Raw genomic sequence first — 27,129 nt, forward strand, 5'->3', positions numbered from 1 at the left:
GTACAGAAGAGACCAAACTAATCTATTGTGTTGGAAGTTAGAATAGAAGTTGTGCTGGGAAACAGTGACTAGAGAATAGAATAATGGGGGACTTGCAGAGTTCAGGCAGTATTTCTTGATCTGGGTGTATGTGGCATAAAATTGTTCAACATATAGACATTCACCTAATGTACATTTATATCTTTGCACCACTTTTATGTAAAGTTCATTCTTCACTTATGTTTTTTTTTTCCTTTGCAACAGAATTAAAGAATTACCAAATTATAGTTAAGAAGGTTCCCTACAGAACAGATATGCAGTGGGTTTAAAAACCAACCAGATAAATCAGAGTAGGGTGAAAATTTGAATTAAGTTGTCAAAGGAAAACAAATGAGACAATTATTAACTTTAATTTAGAGATATAAATGCCGGGGCATCTGGGTGGCTCAACTGGTTAAGTGTCCAACTTCAGCTCAGGTCATGATCTCATGGTCTGTGAGTTTGAGCCCCAGGTTGGGCTCTGTGCTGACACTTCTGAGCCAAGAGCCTGCATCAGATTCTGTCTGTCTGTCTGTCTGTCTCTCTCTCTCTCTCTCTCTCTCTCTCTGCCTTTCCCCCACTCATGCCCCTGTCTCTCTCTGTCTCTCAAGGATGAATAAACATGAAAAAAAAATTGAAACACAAATGTCATATAAGAAATACAAGGCAATCATAGTGTTTTATGTATCTTAGCTAAAATAGTCATATAATCATAACATAAAAAACAGAATATTATTTGATTAAAATGGTAATACTACTCTAATGGGAGAATCACATAGGAAAGCTCAGTGTGGGACTAGATATAACAGAAACTCTCATCTTTTAAAATAAGAAATCATATTATTTCTAAAACCCTAATATCAAAAACTAGTCATGTAATATAAAGGAAAATCTCAGAAAAATTAAACATGTTCAAAATAATACCATCTGGGGTGCCTGGATAGCTCAGTTGGAGAAGCATGTGACTCCTGATCATGGGGATGTGAGTTCCAGCATGAGTTCAAGCAGAGCTCAAGTGGGGTATAGGGACTACTTAAATAAATAAAACTTTACAAAAAATGATGCCATCTAAGCAGCAGGAATTTATACTTAAAAATTATTAGAGAGCTGCTATTTTTGTTATTAGCCTAGTAATAGTTACTAATTTTTAAATGATATATTCTATTTATAAGTAAATAGTAACTTTATTTTTTTTTAATGTTTATTTATTTTGAGAGAGAGATGGGGGTGGGAGGAAGAGAGAGAGAGAGAGAGAGAGAGAGAGAGAGACAGAGAGAGAGACAGAGAGAGAGACAGAGAGAGAGAGAGAGAGAATTTCAAGCAGGCACCACACTGTCAGTGCAGAGCCCAATGAGGGGCTCAAACTTACAAACTGTGAGATCATGACCTAAGCCAAAATCAAGAGTCAGATGCTTAACCAACTGAGCCACACAGGTGCCTCTATAAGTAAAAAGTAACTTTATTTTTTTTTAATTTTTTTAACGTTTATTTATTTTTGAGACAGAGAGAGACAGAGCATGAACGGGGGAGGGTCAGAGAGAGGGAGACACAGAATCTGAAACAGGCTCCAGGCTCTGAGCTGTCAGCACAGATCCTGACGCGGGGTTCAAACTCATGGACCGAGAGATCGTGAGTCGTTCGCTCAACCGACTGAGCCACCCAGGTGCCCCAAGTAAAAAGTAACTTTAAAGATACATACCTAAAAAGAATTCTAGTGGGATTCATATTTAATTAACATTTAATCTATAGTTAACTTATAATTTGTGATTATTTTCACAAAAATTTTTCTTATTAAATATTTTCCACATTTTTTCCAATACACCAATTTGGTCTTAATACTAGATTTTTTTTTATGGGGCTAGTGCATAGCGGTACAAGTATTATGAATCAATGAATGTTGATGTTTATTTGCCTGAATTTGAGCTGGATTAAAAAATAGTGCTTGGATAATATATTTTTTAATTAGTAGCATTTTTATTTGTTACCATAATTGTGCTGTTCCCAAATAGGGTTACAAGTATGACTGAAATCTAGATGGAGTTTTTAGATATATTTTCATATACAAACATATAAATTTTATATTATTTATTCATAGACACCTGATAATATGGACTTTTCTAGCATCTCAAAATGTAAGAAGGTATCATTAAATGGTTATTTCTAGGTAAAATCTTACAGTTCGTCTTTAATAAAGTGATAAATATCACTTATTTATTGGAAAGAATATATACATGTGTTCCAATAATTCCTGAAAGGTACAAATATATATTTTGCATACTTACAAAATATTACATATGTATTTTTTATGTACATGTTCAACAGTGGGTTTGCTTCAAATTATTATGGTAATGTTTAGTCAAAAAAGTATAAAAGAGTACATAAATTATTTGTTAAATAACTGGTGCTCAGGAGATCAGAGTTATGTTGTATTTTTCTTAATTCAGAGCCTACATTTGCTTAGGAGGAAAGCATTAAGGCTGGATTGGTTTAAAGAAATGCTGTAGCTGTTAAAATAAATGACTTGGAAATTAGTCTGAAGTAGCTTCATACAGGCTCTGCAGCCAGTTTGCTAAATATAGACACTAAATTCTGCTGCTTTTGCTAAAGGGCAATCCAGAGACATCTTTGGTATTATTTAATAAATGACACAGCTTCAGAATAGCCGAAATGGTTTAGTCAATTTTCAGTTATAGATGAGATCTTATATGTATGTGTGTGCATATATAGATATAAATACATCACTTAGCATTTGGCCATTCTATTCAACTATTTTTTGTTTGTTTGCTTTTAATGTTTATTTTTGAGAGAGAGACAGAGTGTGAGCAGGGAGGGGCACAGAGAGGGAGAAACAGAATCTGAAGCAGGCTCCAGGTTCTGGATTGTCAGCGCAGAGCCCGATGTGGGACTCGGACCCACAAACCATGAGATCATGACCTGAGCCAAAGTCGGATGCCTAACCGACTTTGAACCACCCAGGCCCCCTATTCAACGATTTTTTAATTGATGAACCTGCACCAGTCACTAATGGACAAAACCAAATAACAAAACAAAAAAAAAATGAATAAAGCATGTTTCCTGACTTCACCTGACCTGAAGGAATTCACCAACTTAGAAGCACAGAAAAGTAGATGATCAAAAGTCACTGTGTGGTTATAATAAAGGGAATTACAACATACTATAGGAGTATCAAAAATAAGTAATGGAATACCCCAAAATACTCATTAAATTATTAGGATTGACGCTTTTCTGAAAAAAAAAAATGAAGCTATGCTGATTCTTAAAGGAAGACCTGTTTGTGTTTTGTTGTTTTGTTTTGTAAACATATCGGAAAGATGAAATTATTCCAGGCATGTATGCACTGCAGGGGACAACATGAGCACAAGCTTGAAGGTGAGAGAGTGTTTCATCTGTATGTAGTAGGGCTGGAGTAGAAATTCATAGTTTAGTATTGCTTGACCATAGAATTCAATGCAAACAAAACCTAAAAGGGAGCAGGGCATAGTTCACAGAGGTTTTTGAATTCAGAGCTAATTTCAATTTTATCCTATGGACATCCAGAAGGAGACGAATTTCTAGCAGCAAAACAGAAGCTAACTTTAAGTATCACAATCCAAGCACAGAAAACCATAAATGAAAGTTACACCACTAGCAATACTGACAAAGATGGAAAGGATATGGAGAGCCTGAGAAAGCTCAGTGGGAAGAGGTGGTTGGCAAGAGTTGGGATATAAAGGCGAAAGAGTCAAAGATGACTTTCGGGCATCTGATTGGGTGATGCTGCCAACTAATAAAACAAACAAAAAGTTGTGGTAAAATATGGTTAAAATATAGACATTTCGAGTTCAGGGTTTTTTTATGTTTATTTATTCTTGAGACACACACACACACACACACACACACACACACACACAGAGTGTGAGTGGGGGAGGGGCAGAGAGAGAGGGAGACACAGAATCCGAAACAGGCTCCAGGCTCCGAGCTGTCAGCACTGAGCCCGACGTGGGGCTCTAATTCATGAGCCACAAGATCATGACCTGAGCCGAAGTCGGACACTTAACCGACTGAGTCACCCAGGCGCCCCAAGTTCAGCTTTTTTATATTCAAGTTTTCTGGTAGAATTATCCAGCAAGAAGTTACAACTTAGGTGAATGGTAGATATATAGAGAGAGAGATCAGAGTAAGCGTAAAAAGTGATCAATTAAACTTGAGAAATTAAATCTATGAAGGGTGGATAAACTTTCAATATTGGCAAATCCTAGGAAAATAGCAACCTTTTAAAAGATAAGAAGAGGGATGCCTGGGTGGTTCAGTTGGTTGAGTGTCCGACTTGAGTTTAGCTCAGGTCATGATCCCAAGGTTGTGGGATCAAGCCCTGTGTCAGGATCTGTGCTGAGAGTGCAGAGTGCTTGAGATTCTCTCTCTCTCTCTCTCTCTCTCTCTCTCTCTCTCTCTCCCCCTCCACCCCCCCGCCCTTCCCCATACCCTCTCACTCAGGCTTTTCTCTCTCTAAAATTATATATATATATATATATATATATATATATATATATATATATATATATATATAATATATATTAATAATAATTAAAAATAAAAGATAAGAGATATCTCATTGAGAAAGGATAAGTAAAAGTAGAATAAGATTAAATGTTGCAGACCCCAGGGGGACATAGGTGGCTCAGTTAAGCATGTGACTTCGGCCCAGGTCATGATCTTGCAGTCTGTGTGTTTCAGCCCTGTGTCAGGCTCTGTGCTGACAGCTCAGAATCTGGAACATGCTTCGGATCCTGTGTCTCCCTCTCTCTCTGCCCCTCCCTGACTCATGCTCTGTCTGTCTCTCTCTCTCAAAAATAAAAGAAAACATTAAAAAAATTTTAAAGAAAATGTTGCAGACCCCAGAGAAAAACGTTAAGTAGCATGGAGTGATCAAAATGTTCAATGTGACAGGTCCAGTGATCCAGAAATTGAAAACTGTTTAATTTATTTAACAATTAGAAGCTCAATATTATAAATAAGAGCTGCCTGAGTAGAAGTGTGATAGCAGAAGGCAGGTTTCAGGGTTTCCCTAGAAAATTTTACATTCCTTCTAAACTTTAGTGTCCGTTCTATGTAATGTCATATTTATTAACATTAAGAACACTCATGATGCTCTTGATAATTAATATATCCTATTATAGTAAGGATGACTTTATTTTTTGCTTTATAAGAAACAGTAGTTTACAGTGAGTGTCAATAACTATAAAGGGTCTGAGTTTTTACCATGGTAAAGGTTAACAAGGTAGCCTGTCACAATTACATGGAAGATAGAAGAATCTGTCACTCCTCAGTCAGAGGCAAAGGACTCATAGCAACAGCCATAGCAGTGACCATAGTATATCTCTGTATACAGTCCTTTTCTTCACTTGTGTTTGTTATTGTAATACAACTATTTGGATCTTGCCTGTTGAAAATATAGCTGTGGAGTGGGTTTTTTAAAATTTTTTAATGTTGATTTATTTTTGAGAGAGAGAGAGAGACAGAGCATGAGAGGAGGAGGGGCAGAGAGAGAGGGAGACAAAGAATCCAGAGCAGGCTCCAGGCTCTGAGCTGTCAGCACAGAGCCCAACGCAGGGGTCAAACTCACAAACTGCAAGATCATGACCTGAGCTGAAGTTGGATGCTTAACCAAATGAGCCACCGAGAAGCCCCTACAGCTGTGGAGTTCTAACAGTGATTTTTATACTTCCTTCATTCTTTCTACATTTATTAATTGGAATTCTTTTCCAAAAAGTCAGATGTACATTTTATCCATTTACTTATATTATTTGATTATAATACTTGTGTGGAATCATGGGTATTTATTTTGTTCTTTGACTTATTACTCAGTATTATTCATCACAAATTCTAGAATTGCTCAAATTATTCCCACTTTGGCCACTGGGAGTTCTTTCAGATTAACTCCAGTGCCCTTTTGGCATGCCTCATTTTTTTCTTCTTTCTTTTCTCTTTCTCCCATCCTTCTGCCATTCCTCTATTCTCAGTCATATGATTTGGTAGCATTAAGTTTCCCTTCTTTAGTTTTATGGGTTAAGACAATCAAACAGTCTCTCTCCTGGCAATAGTTGGTTCAAAGATGAGAATTTAACCCAATTTTGTCTAATTAATGGGAATGGAGCATAGGACTTCTATTAGGTTCTCAGAAGAGACCCTCTCTCTTCCCCCAGAAGATGTAATGTGAATATGTGATATGTGAGAATACCACCAATATTTGCCTGATCAGAAATCAACATCTTGGACATCCTTGTGGGGTAACAGTCACCCTTATGAAGCCTGATAACCTAGTTGAAACAACAAAAACAAAACATTCACATAGGGAACTGGGGAGCCCTTGATGAAACTGTTTGAGCCACTGGGCCTAAGTCTTGTATAAAGTCAACAAATGCATTATTTATTTATTTATTTATTTATTTATTTAATGTTTATTTACTTTTGAGAGAGAGAGAGCATGAGCAGGGGAGGGACAGAGAAAGAGGGAGTTACAGAATCTGAAGCAGACTCCAGGCTCTGAGCTATCAGCACAGAGCCCAACATGGGACTCAAACTCACCAACTGCGAGATCATGACTTGAGCCAAAGTTGGCTGCTTAACCAACTGAGCCACCCAGGTGCCCCAACAAATGTATTTTATAGTTGAGCCAGTTTGGGGTCAATACTTGTTTGTAAACTGTAACTAAATAATGATGTCCTCAAATCAAACCATAGCCATCCACATTTACCTTTCCATTTGCCATTTTGGTGTCCAGTGACTAGAAAGAATGCACTGGTCCTGGAATAATGTTTTTATACTATTCATCTTGTAGATAACTTGTTAGCTCAAAATACTTTAAAGTATTAATCATGAGCATAGTACTTCAACATATTTTTCCACCTAAATATATAATTAAATAGATTTTGTTGTTGCTGTGGCTATATCCCTATATCATGGTCCACTACCATGCCAAGGCTAGTCAATACTTGGGGACCTTCAGGATAAACTCTAACAAGTGTGGGTTATATGCTGCTTTTATAAGGAGAATACCATATAGGCAATGGGCAATAGGAGACAAATTTGCATTAAACCTATCTTCAGGTTCACCTTTGTATATGTTCCCTCCACACTCCTCATTTCCACTCACAGATAGGTCTTCCATTAATCAAATGAGTCAGTAAGAAATATGTGGCATAAAGCACTACTTCTTAACCTATTTAATTTTATAGAAGGCAACAAGCCCATGACTGAACTACTCTGACTTAAATTTTTACATAGGCAAGCTGCCTGGCCATCAAATATCAACCCATTTCTGTGAGTACCTGTGCTCACTACAAGATCTGTACCCACTCACTCACCTGTAACCTTGTCCAGTTTATAACTTTGCACTGCTTATTTGCCTTGAAACAGAAATCCCACGTTATCGTTCTTGCTAACCTCTCAGTCCACACGTGACTTCGTTATCTTACCTACCAGAGCATTCGTACAAAGATTACAAATGTACAACATACTGACTCTTTGCCACTATCTATACAGACCTACCTGGTATTCATCAAGGTTACCTGCCATCATGATACAGAAACTGGAAGACATAGTGGGAAAGACATGCAAATTCATCAGGGCAGGACTAACACTGTTACACAGAGAATAGGAAGTGTAGGGAATAAGTTAGAATTCTCCGGATGAGCACTGGGTGTTGTATGTAAGCCAATTTGACATAAACTATATTAAAAAAAAAAAAAAAGAATTCTCTGAGCTTTCACCAGTGGGTTAACAAGGTTTAGGGTGGAAAGCTGCCACAGGGCAAAAGTGCTCAGTGTAGAACAAAGCAGAGAGTGGAAAGTCACTTCCATAGGACAAAAGTGTCCAGCATCCGAGAACAGGTAGAGATAGAAAGCTGCCCAGGACAAAAGTGCCCAGGGCTAGTCATTAAATAAGACAAAGTATAGGGTGAAAGCCACTGCAGGGCAAAAGCACTTCAGGTTAATTAGCAAGAAAAATGCCTTGTTAACCATGAGGCATCACATTCTGTCTTAGCCCCTAGAGAAGTTAAGATAAGCAGATACAGTGCCTGGTGCCAGCAGTAAAACAGTTGTCTGCACAATGCCAAGATTTTGATTTGTCTTGACCCTAACCCCTAACACCGCATATTTTTGAAAACCACTTTTTTCTCACACACATGAGTTAATGGTTACTGTTTTATTGTTTCTTTCTGCACGTCCATCACGTATGTAAGCCTTCTGATCCTAATAAATACAGAGAAAGGACCCATACTCAGGGTTCTTGTCCCCTCCCAGACATTAGCCTCTCTTGTATTGTATTCATTTGTGTGTCCACTCTCTTGCTGGACAAGAGAGGATTCCAGTCTCAAAGTCTGCAACAGGGAAGAACACAAAAGCATGTGTAGAAGCATAACTCCACCCTTAGAAATAAGCCAGAACATATCATGACCTTCTACCAGGAAAGCCTGGAAAACTTTAGGCACATGAAGGGTAGCTTAAGAGAGATCAGCTTTCCTTTATACCTTTTACTAGCTGTGTCCCCCTCACGCTCCCAATACTCCTCCATCTTTTCACCTCATCAAAGTAAACTTCAAATAGCATTCTATGTTTGAATCAATACCTCAGGACAACATTCACCTTGGTTTTTTTAAAAGTATTTAGCTTTGATTCAATTTTTAGTAGTTCTGGATTCTTGACTCTGCAGTGACCCTGAACTCAGAGGTTCTTGGGTACTTTATCCAAGTTAAGCATTTGAAAGATTACTTCAATAATATAAAGATGTGTTTTTAAAGTTAATCTACCTTTCCTCTTTTAATAAAAAAAAATTTTCCTAGTACTTTAGAATATGAGAAACATCATACTGTTAGATAATAATAGCATTTATGTGCCTGGAAATTGAGAATAACGCTAAATTTCACAGAACATTTTGGCATAGATTTTCATCAAGTGACACAACTCTATTTTCTCCTAAAACTAATGAAGATTACAAATTAGATCTTGGTTTTGTAATGTAATTAGGATAACCAGGAGTTGACATAATGGTAATTCTTTCTTTGTTCTATGCTGAAGACATTTCAAAATAATGTAAGTAGAGCAGCATGTGTATTCAAAATGATTTGATATGCTTCCTAGCTCTAATGGGTAAAATATCTATTTCTGTAAAATTACGGTTAGCATAGGTTCTCACTATGATCCTTTTCCACATGTGCCTATGGAAAGTATGACTCAATTTTCTCCATAGTGATTTATAGGAAACAGAAATAGCACTTTAATTATTAATGTACCATTGATTCAGCAAATCATTCCCATCAATGGTGATTTGAGTACAGCAGGTAACTTATGATCCACATACTTGGGAAACTGAATAAATATCTTCACCTGAAGAGATTGTTATTCTAGTTAATCAGGGTATTAAAACTTCTTTAAATTCAAATAATACCAAGAAAGCATGTTATATCATAAAAATAGGAGTTACAGTCATTTTAAAATTTTGTTTCATTATATACATTTATGTCTATTTTAAGCAATATCTAAAGGAAGATATGAAATAAATAATAAGCCATACAAAAAATAAGATTCATTATTATTATAATATACACCCTTGGCTTCAGCAAGTTTAAACACCTTTTAGTTAATACACCAAACATCTATATGCTATCATTCTTATTTACCAGAAGAATCACTGCAGGGTATGCAAGACTAATAATCATGAGAAAGTCATGAGCAATGGCCATATATCTTTATTTTGGTGTGTATTCATAGTTATTTTAGTTGGATTTTCAGATGGAAAGTGATAAAACATTGAACTCACCAACACTTAATTCCTCAGAGGAGTTAAGAACTGGACTTGAATCACATGTTCTTATTTCTTAACAGAACAGGTTCTCTGATTTTCTCTGTGATCTTTACTGACCAGGTTCATAGTAAAAGACTGGGTAAAGAAAGTCTGTATTTCTCAGAATATTAAGAAATACCTATTGAATATTTATTTTGGGGGGCAAAGAAGTTTCTTAAAATGCATGGTATCTCCTCCCTGTAATACATAATAGGTCCTATACTCACACTTAGATTCTAAGATCTTGTTCTTTTTTTAAGACCCTGTTTTTTTTAAATATTTATTTATTTTGAGAGAGAGACAGAGAGAACATATGTGAGCACACACACAAGCAGGGGAGAGAGAGAGAGAGAGAGAGAGAGAGAGAGAGAGAGAGAGAGAGAGAGAGAATCTCAAGCAGGCTCCACATTCAGCACAGAGCCCAACACAGGCTCAATTGCACTACCATGAGATCACGACCTGAGCTTAAATCAAGGGTCGGATGCTCAATCGACTAAGCCACCCAGATGCCCCATCTCTTGGTTTCTTAATTAATCTAATACCGATTTCATTTCTAAAGCATTTGAAGATCAGCTTTAATAATTTTCAATAGAGGACCAACTCCTAACTTTTAATAGAATATTCACAAGCTTTATATTCATAAAATACTTTTATTAAATTATTCCCTGCTAGTCTTTTTCTTTAATTTGTATATTTGAATATACTTGAAATCAAAAGATTGACAAAGAAAAATTATATTCCTCTTTGTCTTTTTAATTAGTTTAATTTAATGCATCAAGAAATTTATTTCTATTTTTCTAAAAGAACCCTGCACAATTTTGTAATTTTATTGGTGATGACATAATTTATAATTATTCATTCATTTAATAAATATTGACTGAGTGACCAAATTTGTGAAAACATATTGAAAAAAAGTAAGAAAAACACAAAATTCTTGATTTTGTGGACATCGTAATCATTTGTGAAGATCTACATAAATATAAGTATATAAAAATATAAAAAAATAAATTCTCTGATAATGCTAAAAAAGAGAACATTCTGGTGAAATATGAAGCTTATAATGGCTTGACCTAATCAGTGTCTTACCTGAGGCTTGCCTAAGGAGAAGATAAAGATCACTCAAGAGACTATTCCAAGTATAAATGCTGATAAAGTGCATGAACATGAAAGGATGGAGGAGAAAGAAAGTTGGCATGGTTTTTGTAAGTATAAGATCAAATGAAACCATTTTATCTCATTTTATTATTTACCTATTGATAGGTTTTTAAAATCCTTCTAATTTCCCTGCAAATGCACATGTATCCATAAATCTTGGTCAGTATTTCATATATTCCCATTGGGATATATTTCTAGAAAATACTAAATTAAAGATTATGGCTATTTACAATTGCTTTGTAACATATTGCCTTTTTTTTCTGTAAAACTTTTACTATAGAAGGTAATTATAATCTTTATATAAAACTATTAACATTATAAATGATTCAAGCAATATTAGAAAAGAACAGCAGGAAAGAGAAAAACACTCAAAATTCAGTCACCTAATATAATTAAATCTAATATTCAGTAAAAATAACAATACCTCTCAATGAGTACTTAAAGATAAATGGTTTAGGGGCGCCTGGGTGGCTTGGTTGGTTAAGCGTCCAACTTCGGCTCAGGTCATGATCTCACGGTCCGTGAGTTCGAGCCCCGCGTCAGGCTCTGTGCTGACAGCTCAGAGCCTGGAGCCTGTTTTGGATTCTGTGTCTCCCTCTCTCTCTGCCCATCCTCCGTTCATGCTCTGTCTCTCTCTGTCTCAAAAATAAATAAACGTTAAAAAAAAATTAAAAAAAAAAGATAAATGGTATATAAATAGACTGAAAAATGCCTTTACAAAAAAAAGTATTGTAATATTCATAAGCTAATCCTTACATTTCACTTTAATTCAAAAGAAGAAATAATTAAAGTGAAGTTGTAAGAACTGCTGAGTAGGTAAGTATTCCCTCATACAAAAGCTATTAATTTAAATGTATTAATATGGTAGAAATTGGCAATGATATTATCTATCTAATGTAGATAATTTTGATGGCGTATTTATAATTGTATATTAGATTACACATGACAGTCAGAAAACAAAAAAATTTTTTAAAAAGCTTAAAATAAAATACTTAAGATTGCATTTAGTATAATAAACCAATTGATTTTATTATAAGAAACTTGTTTCGAACTTTTGGAATAGTGCTGCTATGAACATGTACATACAAGTATTTGTTTAAGTATGTGTCTTCAATTGTTTGGAGTTTATACCAAGGAGAAGAATTGCTGGGTAATACAGTAAGTCTGTGTTTAGCTTCGTGAGGAACTACCAAACTCTTTTGCACAGTATTTTACATGCCATGTAGCAACGTGTGAGCATCCGATTTCTTCACATTTTTGCCAACACTTGTTATGTGTTAAGTGTGGAAAGGGGTATTATATTGTGGTTTTGATTTTCATTTGTCTAATAACTAATGATGTTGTGTATCTCTTCATGTACTTGTTGGCAATTTGTATATTTTATTTGGGGAAATATCTGTGCAAATCTTTTGCTCATTTTTAAATTGGATTGCTTATTTTTTTGCTGTTGTAGTGTTCTTTATAAATTCTGTATATTAGACTATTACCAGATATATAATTTCCAAATATTTTCACCCAACCTTCAAGTTGTCTTTACACCTTCTTGATTATGTTCTTTCATGCACAAAAGTTTTAAATTTTGATAAAGTCCAATTTATCTATTTTTTTTCTTTTTTTTTACTCACTCCTTGTATGTCATATGTAAGAATCTATGGAAAACTAAGGCCATGAAGATTTCCCCTAGATTTTAAGAGTATTGTCTGTCGCCATTTATATTTAGGTTGTTGATTCCTTTTGAGTTAATGTTTATATATTGTACAAGGTAAGAGTTCTAGTCCAGTCTCACAGATTGGCTCTGTGCCAGGACACCTCTTCAGCACCCAGCCATGGTTGTAGTGAGCCTAGGATTCAGCCCACAGTGAAACTTCAGTTCTTTTCAAGTCTTTTTGTTCATGCAACTTGTCCTGGGCATATAATTGTTTTCTAAAGTTCCCTATATACACGTTTGCTTTTGAATGTCCAAATTGTTCAAAGATGTTCTACCCAGTTTTGCTCCCAGGCTTTAGGCGGTCTATTACACGTGTAGACTGTAATTTTGTCCCTAGATTAGTTCCACTTGCATGTTATTGATCAGTGTACACTGCTCTTCCAACCTAAATTCTGAGTTAGGTAAATAGATGGGTGTCTCCTCCAGTCCTTCAGGTAGACCTCACACAGATTAAGACAGACATACACAATAGGTTGCCAACACTGTATGCTCCTTCCAAAACCAGGGACCAGTGTTCCAAACTGGGGACTCCAGATTCCATGATCTACATGGTGGCTCTTCTAACCTTTCCTCCAAGATATTGCCTCTCAGCCTCTTCCTTCTCATGATTATTGATTTGAATACTGCTCGCTCCATCTGTTCTTCCTTGTACCAGGAAGCTATGGGTGGCACAAATGTTTACATGTGCTCCCTACAGCTGCTGCTATGAAAGCTGCTGCAGCCCAAAAGGGTAGTAAAACAAAGGCCACCCCTACACTGGTCTCTCATGGACCTTCAGACTGACCATAAGCATGCAAACAATTTTTTGAAAACACGATACTTATTTATTTCCCCTCTATCCCTCTCCACTCCCCAGCATCAGTAAGCTGCCCCAGGAACATGAGCAATGGCTGGTACAAATCTGAGGAATGGGGAATGATAGGTGAGTTAATTTACCAAAATTTAAGAGTCTTATTCTTTATTAGACACTTCCCTGGTTTACTAAGGTTTTAATTATATCCCAAACTTTTAAAAAACTTTTCTTAGTTTTTGCCAACTTGATGGTTGCTTCAGTGGAGGGGCCAATTTTTGAAATTCTCTTCTATGCTATTTCTGTGACATCACTACACACAAAAAACCTTTAACAACTCTTATTCCAAGAGGGAATCAAATATCAGTTATAAGATATCTATAATAAAATTTAGTCAAATCGTTACACATCATAATCAATGAATATGTTTTTTTTTGAATGGACAAAGAAAAAATAAGAAGCATGAACATTTCAAAATAAGAAAGAATAAATATAAATAATTAAGCATTCAACTAAAATTTTGTAATATAACGGGCGCTTGGGTGGCTCAGTCGGTTAAGTTCCGATTTTGGCTCAGGCCATGATCTCACAGTTCGTTAAGTTCGAGCCCCGCATCAGGCTCTGTGCTGACAGCTTAGAGCCTGGAGCCTGCTTCAAATTCTGTGTCTCACTCTCTCTCTGCTCCTACCCTGCTCATGCTGTCTCTCTCTCTCTCTCCTTCAAAAATAAAAAAAAAAAAACCATTACATTTTTTAAAATTTGTAATATAATAATGAAATAAAAAAAATCACAGCAAAGAGAATTGTAAAGATTACACAATTATTTTAAAAAGATAGTATGGAATCTGAAAAATATATCAAAAATTAAGGTTTAGGAAAAGTAAATTAAAAAAACTGATGAAAAGCTAATTAACTCAAGAAACTGAAGAAAAATTTTACAAAATTAGATACAAAACTGAATAAATGATGACTGGTAGAGAGATAATCCAAGAATGACAAAAGTGTATCTCACTTATAAAAACAGATTTGATAACTTGCATGATATGAATGATTTTCAGGAAAATATCAATTATTTTAAAAAGGCACTAAGAGAAACAAAAAGAATATGTAACCCAACAATTCACATGTAAATTTTTAAAGAATAATTCATCTAACAACTCCCATCTCAAAAAAAGGATTGACTACAGAAGCTATCACAGAAGAATATCATCAATTAACCAAGAGAGTTGATATCTACATTCTATAATTCCCAAATTTAAAGGACATAACAAAGCCACCATAGATATGAAACCAGCAAAATACTGACTTCCTAATTCAATAAAAGAGTACAAAATAAGGACAGCTACATACCAGTACAATTTGACTACAAATGCAAAACCATGAATTAAATATCAGAAACTCAATTCCAGAGTTACTAGGCAAGATCAATATACTAATAAATAGCATTCAAAGGAGTTGTGTATTCATAAACATGATAACATATACTAATAGGCCATAAATATAAGCCCTATGATAAAATTCCAGAGAAAGAGAAATAGCCTTCAATAAAGTTCAGCTGTGATTATTTAAAACACTTCAAAGGAAAGTAAATTGAGATGCAAAAAACACTTCGGAAAAAAAAACAGTAAGTTGATACATAGATATTGTGTATTTATATATTATATATGTATTTATTTTAATGTTTTTTTTGAGACAGATTTTAATGTTCATTTATTTATTTTCAGAGAAACAGAAAACATGAGGGGGGAAGGACAAAGATGGTGAGAGAGAATCCAACACAGGCTCCACCCTGTCAGCATGAGTCCAGTGCGGGGCTCAAAGTCAAGAACCCTGAGATCATGACCTGAGCTGAAATCAAGAGTCGGCCACTTACCTGACTGAGCCACCCAGGTGCCCCTTATTTGTGTATTTATATTCAAAATATATATATTATATATTTTCAATTTATTCTCTTTAAAGTTTTTATTCAATAATAATAATATTCAGTACTAATTACTGTAAAAACAGCAATGGTATTAATTATACATGTATATACATACTTAAATAAAATATGTTTATAAGGTGCATATGTATATTATTATACAATCCTACCTATTCTGATAAAAGCTCTTAACAGTAATCAATTTATTCTTTCTTATTATATTCATGATAGAAATCATGAGAATTTACTTTGTCATTTGGTTTAAAATTAAACTACAAAACTCAGTAAGTTTCTTATATACATGTTATCATAAAAACAAAGCTTAAAAATATACTTAATAAGCATGCAGATAGGTCCTGTGAGAAGAGTTAAGTTTATATCAAGTATTAAAATTTGAAAAATCCTACCTTGTCTTAGAAAGATTCAATAATGTGAAGATGTGAATTTGATTGACATCTCCAGGTAAATTTAATGCACCTGTAATAAAAAAAAATCCTATTGTTGTTGTTGTTTTGTTTTGTTTTTGAAATTCCATAAGGGGATTCTGAATTTCATTATGAAAATATTAAACACACAAAAGTACTAGAAAATTTCTTTAAAGATAACAGCTATAGTAAAGAGTGGGGCCTGATTTTGTGAAAATGTATATTAAATTACAATAAAATAAACTGTTTACTATTGGGATATAAAGAGACTAATAGGAAAAACAAAGAGATTAATATAACTGGCTAGATAGTTGACACAGATCAAAATATATACAAAAATTTATAGTGTATGAAGGTGGAATTTCTTTTCAGAGACAAATGATGCTTTCACAAATGAACAGAGTCATTGGGAAAAAGGAAGGGAGGGAGGGAGGGAGGGAGGGAGGGAGGAAGGAAGGAAGGAAGGAAGGAAGGAAGGAGAGGAAGAAAGGAAGGAAGAGAGGGAGGGAGGAATATAAGGGTAGGAGGAGTGGAACAGAGGGCAGGAGGGAGCAAAGAAGACTTATCAATAATCAGTATCTAAAACAAAATAAATCCTAAATATACCAGCATTTTAGCATACACGAAAAAACTGTGTGCGCACTAGAAAAAAAATCTAACATTTATTTATATGCTTTGCTTTACTTAATTTTACATTTATAATATGTAGTAGGCAAGACTTTTTAGGACACTACAAAATCATTAAAGAAACCGTTGATAGCTAAAAGAAGTTCAAAATGTTCACATAACAAAAAAATAAGCACACTAGAAAAAATAATTCAAGCTATAAAAATAGAAGTTAGTATCATTTATAAGAAAAATAACAATAATAAAACAATAAAATGGCCATTAGCCATGACATACACAGAAAAAAAAACACATAAATGACCAGTAAATATACAAAAGGAGCTTTAGCCTGAGTCCATTTTCTAAGCATCAACCAAATGGTTTTTTAAAGGTAAATCAAATGATATCATTCTCTTGTTTAAAAAGCTCTAATCATGTTAATAAAAGCTGGTCTTCCTACTGTCCTCAAGACCTCAGATGACCTGGCTTCTGCTTCTATTTCCCCCTGTAATACCACTCAACACTATGAGAACATGACACCTGTTTCCTGTTCTACACACAATTCTCAACACATACTTGTTTCTCCATAAAAATCTACAGAATTCGTACACGTTAGTCTCTCTGTGCCATTTTGCACAAATACAGTCCTGTGTTTCTCAGTCATACTAAACTCATTTAAATCTGGGGCAGGTTTGTGTTTGTTGTGACTTCTGCTGGAGTGAAATTAGTATATGTAAATCCTCCTGTACTATTAGGTTCAAGTTTAAATGGGTCTCCTCAGAGAGACTTTTCTTGACCACTTAATTAAAATGGCAATAGCCCCATGCCAACTGATGACACCACTTCACACAACTTACCATGTTGTTATCATTTGTTAATATTTTAAAGTTTTTGATGGGTTATGGTTTTAGGATATTGCATTTGCAGTGTGCTCATTTAAAATACTTGAGCTGTTCTTTCATCCATACATCCATTCATCCAAAAATATTTACTGAGCAACTATGATATGACAGTCTTTCTGATTCTTACAACAAAGCAGCTAATGAAACAAAGTGTCCCTGCTTTCTTAGGGTGTATATTCCAGAGGATGGAAAAAGACAATAAATATATTTTAAAAAGTAAAATATAACATGTTTTGAATTGTGAAAGTGTCAGATTGGGGAAGGCAATTTTAAATAGGGAGTCACAGTAGGCATCATTGACAAGATTATATTATAGATAAAATCAGCATTAATTCTTAAGAATTTTAGAATTAATCCAGTGGATGTTTATGATTCTTCAAAGAGAACTTCTAGGGCTCAAGGCAGAGCACTCATATTCAAATTCTGAAACATCAAATGGAATATATCCAAATTGTTAAGAAACCAGGCTACTGAGAAGTAAAATATAATAAAAAATTAAATTGTTCATAAATTATCCATGCTATTCTGAGAAGGAGAACACCACTGAAATTTGTAAGGGTCTTAACAACAAATCTAGTAATATTTTCACTGACTTTTGCACTCCTGAGAATTCTCCACTAAGGTTACAGAAGAACCAAATATAACGGATTAAGATTTTACAGTCAAGGTATATTGTGTGTATCTTTAATTTTATGAATCCTATAGGGAAACCGGATTTGTCATATTGATTCCTGAAGGGAGGTGTGGTAGATTTTGAAAGTAATAGCCTCCAATGAGTCCCCTCTTCTTGCATCTATACTTGAGTGTAATCCCCCTTCCTACAATGAATCTGTGGTTGGCCATGTGACTTACTTGGGCCAGTGGGACACTAGCGAAAACAATGTAATCAAGAACTTGAAAAGAAGCTGCACATTGGCTCTTATCTTAGAATGCTGCTATGGAGCCCAACCTAACCTGCTGTATGTACTTGACCAAGCAAACAGCCACCATGAACTGCTTAGACACAGGAATTAAGGATTTTAGATTACCCATTCTCAGTGGAGCTGCCAAATGACTGCAGTCACAAGATTGACTCCAGGTGAGACTACTTGAAAACCACATGAAAGCCCAAAGTGCTGACCCAGAGAATCATGAGTAAATAAAGCACTTATTATTTACACTACTACATTTTGAAGTGATTTGTTACACAGTAGTAGCTAACTCATGCACCAATAGACTGGGAGATTTAAAGACCTGTACATTTTAAAATTTGATTAATCTCTTACACTCTACAGTTTATTCCATATACTATAAGTAAATGAAAACCAGCTTCATATACTTTCAAATGTCCTAACTTTTTCAACGTAGTGAGTGCCTCAATGTGTCCCATTCGTAGAGAAGAAATTTCATAACAGCACATGTCCTGCTGAGCTAATAATGTTCTGCAAAACATGTTTCATACAAGCTTAAAAAAACATGGCTTTTTTCTTTTTTTTTGTTTTCATTTTTTTTTAATTTTTTTTATCCAACATTTTTATTTATTTTTGGGACAGAGAAAGACAGAGCATGAACGGGGGAGGGGCAGAGAGAGAGGGAGACACAGAATCGGAAACAGGCTCCAGGCTCCGAGCCATCAGCCCAGAGCCTGACGCGGGGCTCGAACTCACAGACCGCGAGATCGTGACCTGGCTGAAGTCGGACGCTTAACCGACTGCGCCACCCAGGCGCCCTTCTTTTTTTGTTTTTAAAGGAGAGAGAGAGAGAGAGAGAGAGAGAGAGAGAGAGAGAGAGAGAGAGAGAGAGAGAGAGAGAGAGGTGTAAGATAAATAAATGTAGAAACTCCTCAAGTGGGTTCCATATTTCCTAGCAACATAAAATTTGACTCATCCTCCTAAATGGTAAATAACATGATTGTCTTATTCTCCCTTAAATTCTTTTTTAAAAATTCAGAGAAAGATTGAGTGTGATATTCTAGCACAACCCTTTAATTCCCAAATATAAGAGGAAAAAGGAAAGATATTCACAGCAAATTGCACTATTTCCTGCTGCTTCCCAATGACAGTTTTAATTTTCTCATTCTCTTGAGACAGAAGAACTCTAGTTTTACCACTGTCAGGTGTTTGGATTTTATTGAAAACCTCATTTGAACTAATTGTTTTCTCTCACAGAAATTTCTAGATGTTCCAGATTCACACTTGTTCAGCCCCACAAAACAGGTGTTGAGATTTTGTGGTAGCAGCAGGAACTTTCCTGAGCTCATTATTATAGGGCCTTAATTCTAACAGCTAATTGCACTTATGGTCCCTCCAGAGTAAAGTCTGTTGCTCTCTCCTTTTTGGGAAATGATTAGTATACCAAGCACACTGATTATGGAGGCCATATCAGACCTCATCCAGATGAGTGGAAGTAAAATAAGCTAAGGCTTATTTTAGCTGTAGATCTCCTTCCCCAAAATACCTTCTTGGCTTTGGCCTTATGTCAGTCCATTAATAAATGGATAAGTAAAAGGTCTTAGAAAAATTAGAAAGAAATATGCTTTTGACTAGGTTACTTATGAAAACCTACTCATAAAACTCATTTGGTTTGCAACTAGATAATCAGCAGGTAATGCCGTCCGTAATGAGAGGCAGGCTGATAGTTTGTTCTAGCAAGATGACTATCAAAATGTGGCATAGGACCAGAAACGTCAGTATCTCCTGGGAGCTTTTAGAAATGTAGATTCCCCGGGCCAAAATCTAGATGCCCTAAGCCAGAGCCTGCATTGTAAAATCGCCAGATTATCCATGCTTACTGAGGTTTCAGAGGCAGGTAACATATGGTGGCTTTCATCATTACTATAAAAGCAAATTTACTAAATATTTGTGAGCACAAAAAATTTTGTATTTAAATGTTGTGTTATTTACAATACATGCTAGGGGCGCCTGGGTGGCTCAGTCGGTTAAGCGGCCGACTTCGGCTCAGGTCCTGATCTCGCAGTGTGTGAGTTCGAACCCCGCGTCGGGCTCTGTGCTGACAACTCAGAGCGTGGAGCCTGTTTCAGATTCTGTGTCTCCCTCTCTCTCTGACCCTCCCCCGTTCATGCTCTGTCTCTCCCTGTCTCAAAAATAAACATTAAAAATTTTTTTTAAAAAACAAAACAAAAAAAAATAGAATACATGTTAAACATAAGTAGGGGAACACAAAAACTTCAAACATACAATGGCTTAAAGTAGACAGAAGTTCACTTCTTAGGTAAGTGGCCCAGGAATGGCAGACACATCTGTGCCACATTGATCTTACAATGCAGAAGAGAAGGAAAGACTTGAACCAGATTAGTTAGTATTAAGAGAGATTGCTGGGGAGCCTGGGTGGCTCAGTCCGTTAAGTGTCCTACTTGAGTTCAGGTCATGATCTCATGGTTCATGAGTTCAGTCCACGTCGGGCTCTGTGTGGATGGCTCAGAGCCTGGAGACTGCTTTGGATTCTGTGTCTCCCTTTCTCTCTTTTCCTCCCTCACTCATTCTCTCTCTCTCTCTCAAAAATAAATAAAGGTTTAAAAATTTAAAAAAAAAAAGATTGTCAGAAAGTTGTCATAATCTGGATGTATTTTGAAGGACTCAGAGATGGCATTCCCTACAGAACTGGATGTCAGTTACAAGAGAAAGAAAAAAAAAAAAGAAAAAGTAAAAGATGACTAAAAAACTGGAAGGATGCTGCTTCTATTTATGACATGGAAAAAAATGAAATACAAAAAATTATTTTGAGAGGAGGGGGAGTAAATCAAAAATTTGTTTTTGGACAAGTTAGGTTTGAGATGCTTATTAAGTATCCAAGTGGAGATGTCATGCAAGAGATATACATAAATTTCAGGGGAGAAAAGTGAGTTGAAGACATAAATTGGTGGGTCTTCAGTATATAAATCTTTTTCAGGCAACATATGGGATTAAACCACCAAGGATGTGAATATAAAGAGTAGAAGAATCAAGGACTAAGTCCTGGGACACTCCAATACTGACTAGTCAGAGATGAGGAAAAAGTAATAAAAAGACTGACAAGAAGATACTGATATAAAATGGTAACCAAGAGAATGAAGTGTTATTGAATCCAAGGGACAAAGGTGTTTAAAGTAGAGAAGAGTGATTAACTACTGTAACAATTCAGTGTCTTAGTCTATCTGGGTTGTTAAAAGAAACATATCGCAGACTGGGGGGTTTAAACAATAATCATTTCTTTCTCATAGTTGTGGAGGCTAAGAACTCCAAGTTCAAGGCATCAGCAGACTTTGGCTTTAGCCTCCTTTTGGTTCATAGACCACTGTCTCTCTGTGTCCTCTCTCAGTGGAAGGGGCAAGGAAGTTTTCGCAGGTCTCTTTTATAAGAGCACTAATCCTATCAGGCCCCACCTCCTAATACTATCACTTTACTATCACTTTAGGGGTTAGGATTTCAACATGTGACTATAGAGGGAGTACAATATTGTGACCACAGGATGCAAGTAAGTAGATATTTTGAAATCTTTTCATCACACTTCCATTTCCACCAATGGAGGACTGAATAATTTGCTCAAACCCTTTTATTTATTTTTTTTTAATTTTTTTTTCAACGTTTTATTTATTTTTGGGACAGAGAGAGACAGAGCATGAACGGGGGAGGGGCAGAGAGAGAGAGGGAGACACAGAATCGGAAACAGGCTCCAGACTCTGAGCCATCAGCCCAGAGCCCGACTTGGGGCTCGAACTCACAGACCGCGAGATAGTGACCTGGCTGAAGTCGGACGCTTAACCGACTGCGCCACCCAGGCGCCCCAGCTCAAACCCTTTTACTAAACACACAAAAGAAGGCTGGGATTATATACAAATATATAATTATATAGAGATATTATTTATATAAATCTGCTGAAAGCATCAGAAAGCTAACAAGAGAAGAAAGAATCATCTGACCAGGCTCTAGAGAACACTTAAGAAAACATCGGGGACTCTTTTCCTTTGGAAATCGGGGACTCTTTTCCTTTGCGGTGTTCATTAATCCTGATGGTGGGAATGCAGGATGGAAAGGCTAAGTATCCCTTTGACAGATTCCCCATTTTAAGGCAAAGGTACCGGTTGGTGTCCAGGGCATTCCAAAGCAGTGTGGCTGGCTGTTCCTTGCCTTCACATAGTATTGAGATTGTGAAGATCAGGATCTAGAATTATTCTTCTCTACTACTAACAATAAGATGTCCAAGTAGAATATATAATGTAGATGATACAAAATGAAGAATAAAGACTATCAAAGAGAGAGAGAGAGAGAGATGAAAACTTATAGTTTTGACCTGGAAGTTCACAGGTCAATGTCAGAGACTGAGCTGTCTCATTGCCAATGACACTATGCATCTGGTAGGAAAGAAACATAAATCTTTTCAGAAGGAAAATAACGTAATATTGGGCCTCAAATAACTTCTACAGACAACTTTTCAAATATAATATCTCTCCAATAATAAAAATTATCAGGAATGTCTGAATAACAATAGAAATGATATATAAAAAAGAAAAAATAGATATGAATAATCTCACAAGTACTCTACATATTAAGCTTATCACATATAGACAAAACAATATGTATAAGATAAAACACACAATATAAAAAAAATCAAAACTATAGGAGAATAAAAAAGACAATAAATAAAATTATTGACTAAATAGAAGAAAAATTGAATGATAATGAAAATGCATATTAAATGATTTAAGATAATGTTAAAGCCACGTCTAGAGGGAAATGCTTATGGTTAACTCATATTTGTTTAAAAATAAGAAAAGCTAAAGGCGTAAGTCAGGAGCTAGAAGATAACATGAAAGATACTATGGAGAATGAAGCATGGAGACAAAGTTTTATGGAGAGTGCAGAAAATGCAGTGAATATAGTTTGCACGTGAAATTGAAACCTTAGATGGAGAAGGTAGTGTTACTGAATCAGAAGTAACATTTAAAAAAACAATGCCTGAGAATTTTCCAAAACTTATAAAATACATGAAATAGGAAATTTAAGTATATATATAAACCCCCAAAGGACATTAAAAAGAATCCCATCCAAAGCATAGAAAGTAAAATTATTGAAACCTCAAGGTTAAGAAAAAAAAAATCTTCAAAGCAATTAGCTTCAGGAAATCCATATGGCAAAGACAGACAGTCTAAGAAAAAATGAAAGAGAGAGAGACCTGGACTAATACTTTCTAAAGAACATACATTAATTGGAATAAGCATATAAAAAAGTTCTGACCTTCACTGATAAATAGGAAACTGAAAATTATAAAGCCACAGTGAGATAACCACTCTGCATGTACCAGACTAGCTAAAATTTACAAGAGAGGTTTAAAAAATCTATTGGAAAAGTGATAAAGAAAACTGCTATCCTACAATCCTTACAGCTGTTGCATTGTAGTAATGAGAGTATAACTACTTTACAAATCAGTTGAGCATTAGCTACCACAACAGTTCCCAAAGTATGGCCCTGAGATCACCGGGGGGTCCTGGAACATTTTTATAAGGTCTGTGTGTGAAAAATATTTTCATAACTCTAAGATGTGATTTTCTTTCTTCGCTCTCCATAGCTCATAAGTATACAGTGAGGTTTTCTAGAGGTTACATGATGTGTGACATTTCAACAGATTGAATATGCAGAAGCAGATGTGAGAACCTACCCATCTTCATCAGACGTGGGAGCAAGACATTGATGGATTTGCACAAATGTAAAACAACGCCATCTTCTCACTATTTTGTTTCTTTGGAAAATAATGTATTTTTCACAAAAATCTATTATTTGTGTTTACATATTGTGGGTCTAGTATTTAAATATATATAATTAAATATTCTCATCTTAATGCCTAACATAGTAACTATCAATATCGAATACAATATCAACACTGAAAAAAAAATAATAATCCACATAAACAGAAGGTCTTTGGTTCTTTAATAACAAGAATGGGTGGCTCAGTCGGTTAAGTGCCTGAATCTTAGTTCAAGCCCCACCTGGGGTTCTTTGCTGAGGGGGTGGAGTCTGCTTGGGATTCACTCTTTCCCTCTCTCTCTCTGCCCCTCCCCATCTGGAGCTTTTTTTCTCTCTCTCTCAAAACAAATAAACATTTGTTTATTTATTTGTTTTAAGAAAAAGAAAGCATGAGCAGGGAAGGGGCAGAGAGAGAGAGGGAGACAGAGAATCCCAAGCCAGCTCACGCTGTCAGCGCAGAGCCCAATATGGGGCTTGAACTCATGAACCATGAGATCATGACATGATCCAGTATCAAGAGTCTGATGCTTAACCAATTGAGCCACCCAGGCACCCCTAAAAAAGATAAGCTTTAAGAATGTAAAGGATTTTTGAGATAAAAAATGTGACAACTCTTGAACTGTTAAAACTGAAGTATTTACCCAAGAATAATGCATATACAGTACACCAAGACATTTTTGTAGTAGCCAAATTACAGACATATGTAACTGCCATCAAGAGTCAAATGAATAGGGGCACCTGGGTGGCTCAGTTGGTTGTGTTCAGCCTTAGCTCAGGTCATGATCTCATGGTCAATGAATTTGAGCCCCGTGTCAGGCTCTGTGCTGACAGCTCAGAGCCTGGAGCCTGCTCCAGATTCTGTGTCTCCCTCTTTCTCTCTGCCCCTCCCTCTCATTCTCTCTCTCTCTCTCTCTCTCTCTCTCTCTCTCTCTCTCTCTCTCTCTCTCACACACACACACACACACACACACACACACACACAAATAAACATTAAAATAAACATCAGCTTCCCTGCTCATGCTCTCTATACTGAATAAAAGTTAAAAAAAAAAAACTTTAAAAACAGACAATATTTAGTCTGATACCATTTATATAAAACTCATAATCATTCCAAATTAAGTAACGGTGTTTTTAGGATTCATACTTAAAAGGAAAAAAGAGTGAGGAAAGAATTGCTATATATATATGCATGGTTATGTATGTGTGTGTATATATATGCAGTAGTGTACTTCGTGTTACTTAAGTATACTTGTGGAACAGGAATAGGAAGCTATGAGTGATCAGAGAGAGACTGAAATAAGGCTTGGAGGTATTTGTAATGTTCTATTTATTGACCTTGGTGGCTCACACAAGATGTCTTCTTTGTTATAAACCACCAAAATACACATTTCTGTAAAGGTAAAACATTATTCAGTGTTTACCGTAATTTAAAATGGCAATTTTGAAAGTGAGATAAATAACAAAAAAGAGGCAAAGAGTTGCATGCAATATCATCAGAAACAGAACAACTTTCATTTGTGTTTCACTAAAATACTAGAAATTTGATATATATAGTATGACATGTCACAAGATCAAAAAGTAAATATTTTAAAAGAGTGAAAATAATATATAGAGAGGCAGATGTTATAAGTGTTTATTACTTTCCAGTTGAGTTCTCAGAAAAAAACGTTCTAATCTCAAGACCATATAGTACTTACATGAAAAAAAAATATTAATTTTAAACATATTAGCAAACATGTATTATTTACCAAAGACATAATTTTCTCACAGGAGGAAAGACCCTCCAAGCCATTGAATCAGAATTTGGACTTCAGTCTTCACAAATTACAACATTTATAAATGAAATGAGTTACTATTTAGGTCATATGGTAGTACTTAGATACAAATCTAAGATGCCAAAAAATATGGTATATTAAAATATTCTAAAATGTAGAAATACATGCTATTCCTATTAGACATTGAGAGAAAACAGCAGCTTTGATTCTTTAACTTTCTCTTTAATAAAGTCATTTTGATTGAATAAATCTTTTTGCTTCCTGTGGTTAAGCATTTAATAAGATTATAGAGTCATAAAAATCCATTTCTGCATATTTTTAATACTTTGAATACACAATGAACTCAGATTTTTTTTCTATTAGAAAAAAATAAATAAGTCAAGAGCATCAGGATGAAACATACTATAAGGATAGCATTAACATCTGTTAAGCAAAGGACAATTTCTGGATATCAAGGTAATATTTTGGTTTTAAAAGAAGTAATATTGCAGATGATAACATTACCATAAAAGACAATGATATTGGAAATATTCAGTCAATCCCATTTTTAAATTTTTTAAATGTTTTTATTTACTTTTGAGAGACAGAGCGAGTGGGGGAGGGGCAGAGAGAGGGAGACACAGAATCCGAAGCAGGCTCCAGGCTCTGATCTGTCAGCACAGAGCCCAAGGAGAGGCTCAAACTCAGGAGCCTTGAGATCAAGACCTGAGCCCTGAGCCAAGGTCGAACACTCAACCAAATGAGCAAACCAGGTGCTCCCGGCTAATCCCATTTTTTAAAGAGGGCTTTAACCCTAATATACTAAAATATTGGTCCTAAGTCACATAGCAGGTCTTGGCTAAGAACATTGTGTCTGCATGAATTTGAGTTTTATGCCTTGGCTACCTTGAGCCTGGTAAGATAATACAATTACAATTTACTTGAGCTTCACTATATTTTGAAAATGTCTGGATAACTATAGTTCCAGTGTCCTGAGTGAGGACTGCTGAGTGACATCAGAGTAAGACTAAGTGACCAATCTCAAAGAGAGTTTGTAATCCATTGTTTACAAATCCATTATCTCTTTATGGATTAGAGAACCATGGCTCCTTTAAATCAAGCTGATCTAAAAAGTCAATCCACATAAGACAGATCATTTTACATACAATACACATACACAAAGAAATCAAGAATTGATAACCAGATCTTACTTATGTCCTAATTCAGTTAAGGAAACCACATATGCAGCTACAGTTTCATGATAGGAAATTATTTTATGTACTAACTAA

The 27,129-nt window shown here is 35.4% G+C and overlaps 1 long non-coding RNA gene across 1 annotated transcript in view; it reads right to left on the reverse strand.

Annotated features, from left to right (window-relative positions):
• LOC111558377 overlaps positions 1-15,913 on the reverse strand; it is a 540,126-nt gene extending 524,213 nt beyond the window's left edge. Inside the window, exon 1 of the long non-coding RNA XR_006591608.1 lies at positions 15,842-15,913. This is a non-coding gene — a long non-coding RNA (uncharacterized LOC111558377). The remainder of the gene's footprint in view (positions 1-15,841) is intronic.
• Between the last annotated feature and the right edge of the window lie 11,216 nt (positions 15,914-27,129).

This window comes from Felis catus, chromosome F1 (assembly GCF_018350175.1).
Source record: "Felis catus isolate Fca126 chromosome F1, F.catus_Fca126_mat1.0, whole genome shotgun sequence".
In the NCBI taxonomy this organism is placed as follows: Eukaryota; Metazoa; Chordata; class Mammalia; order Carnivora; family Felidae; genus Felis; species Felis catus.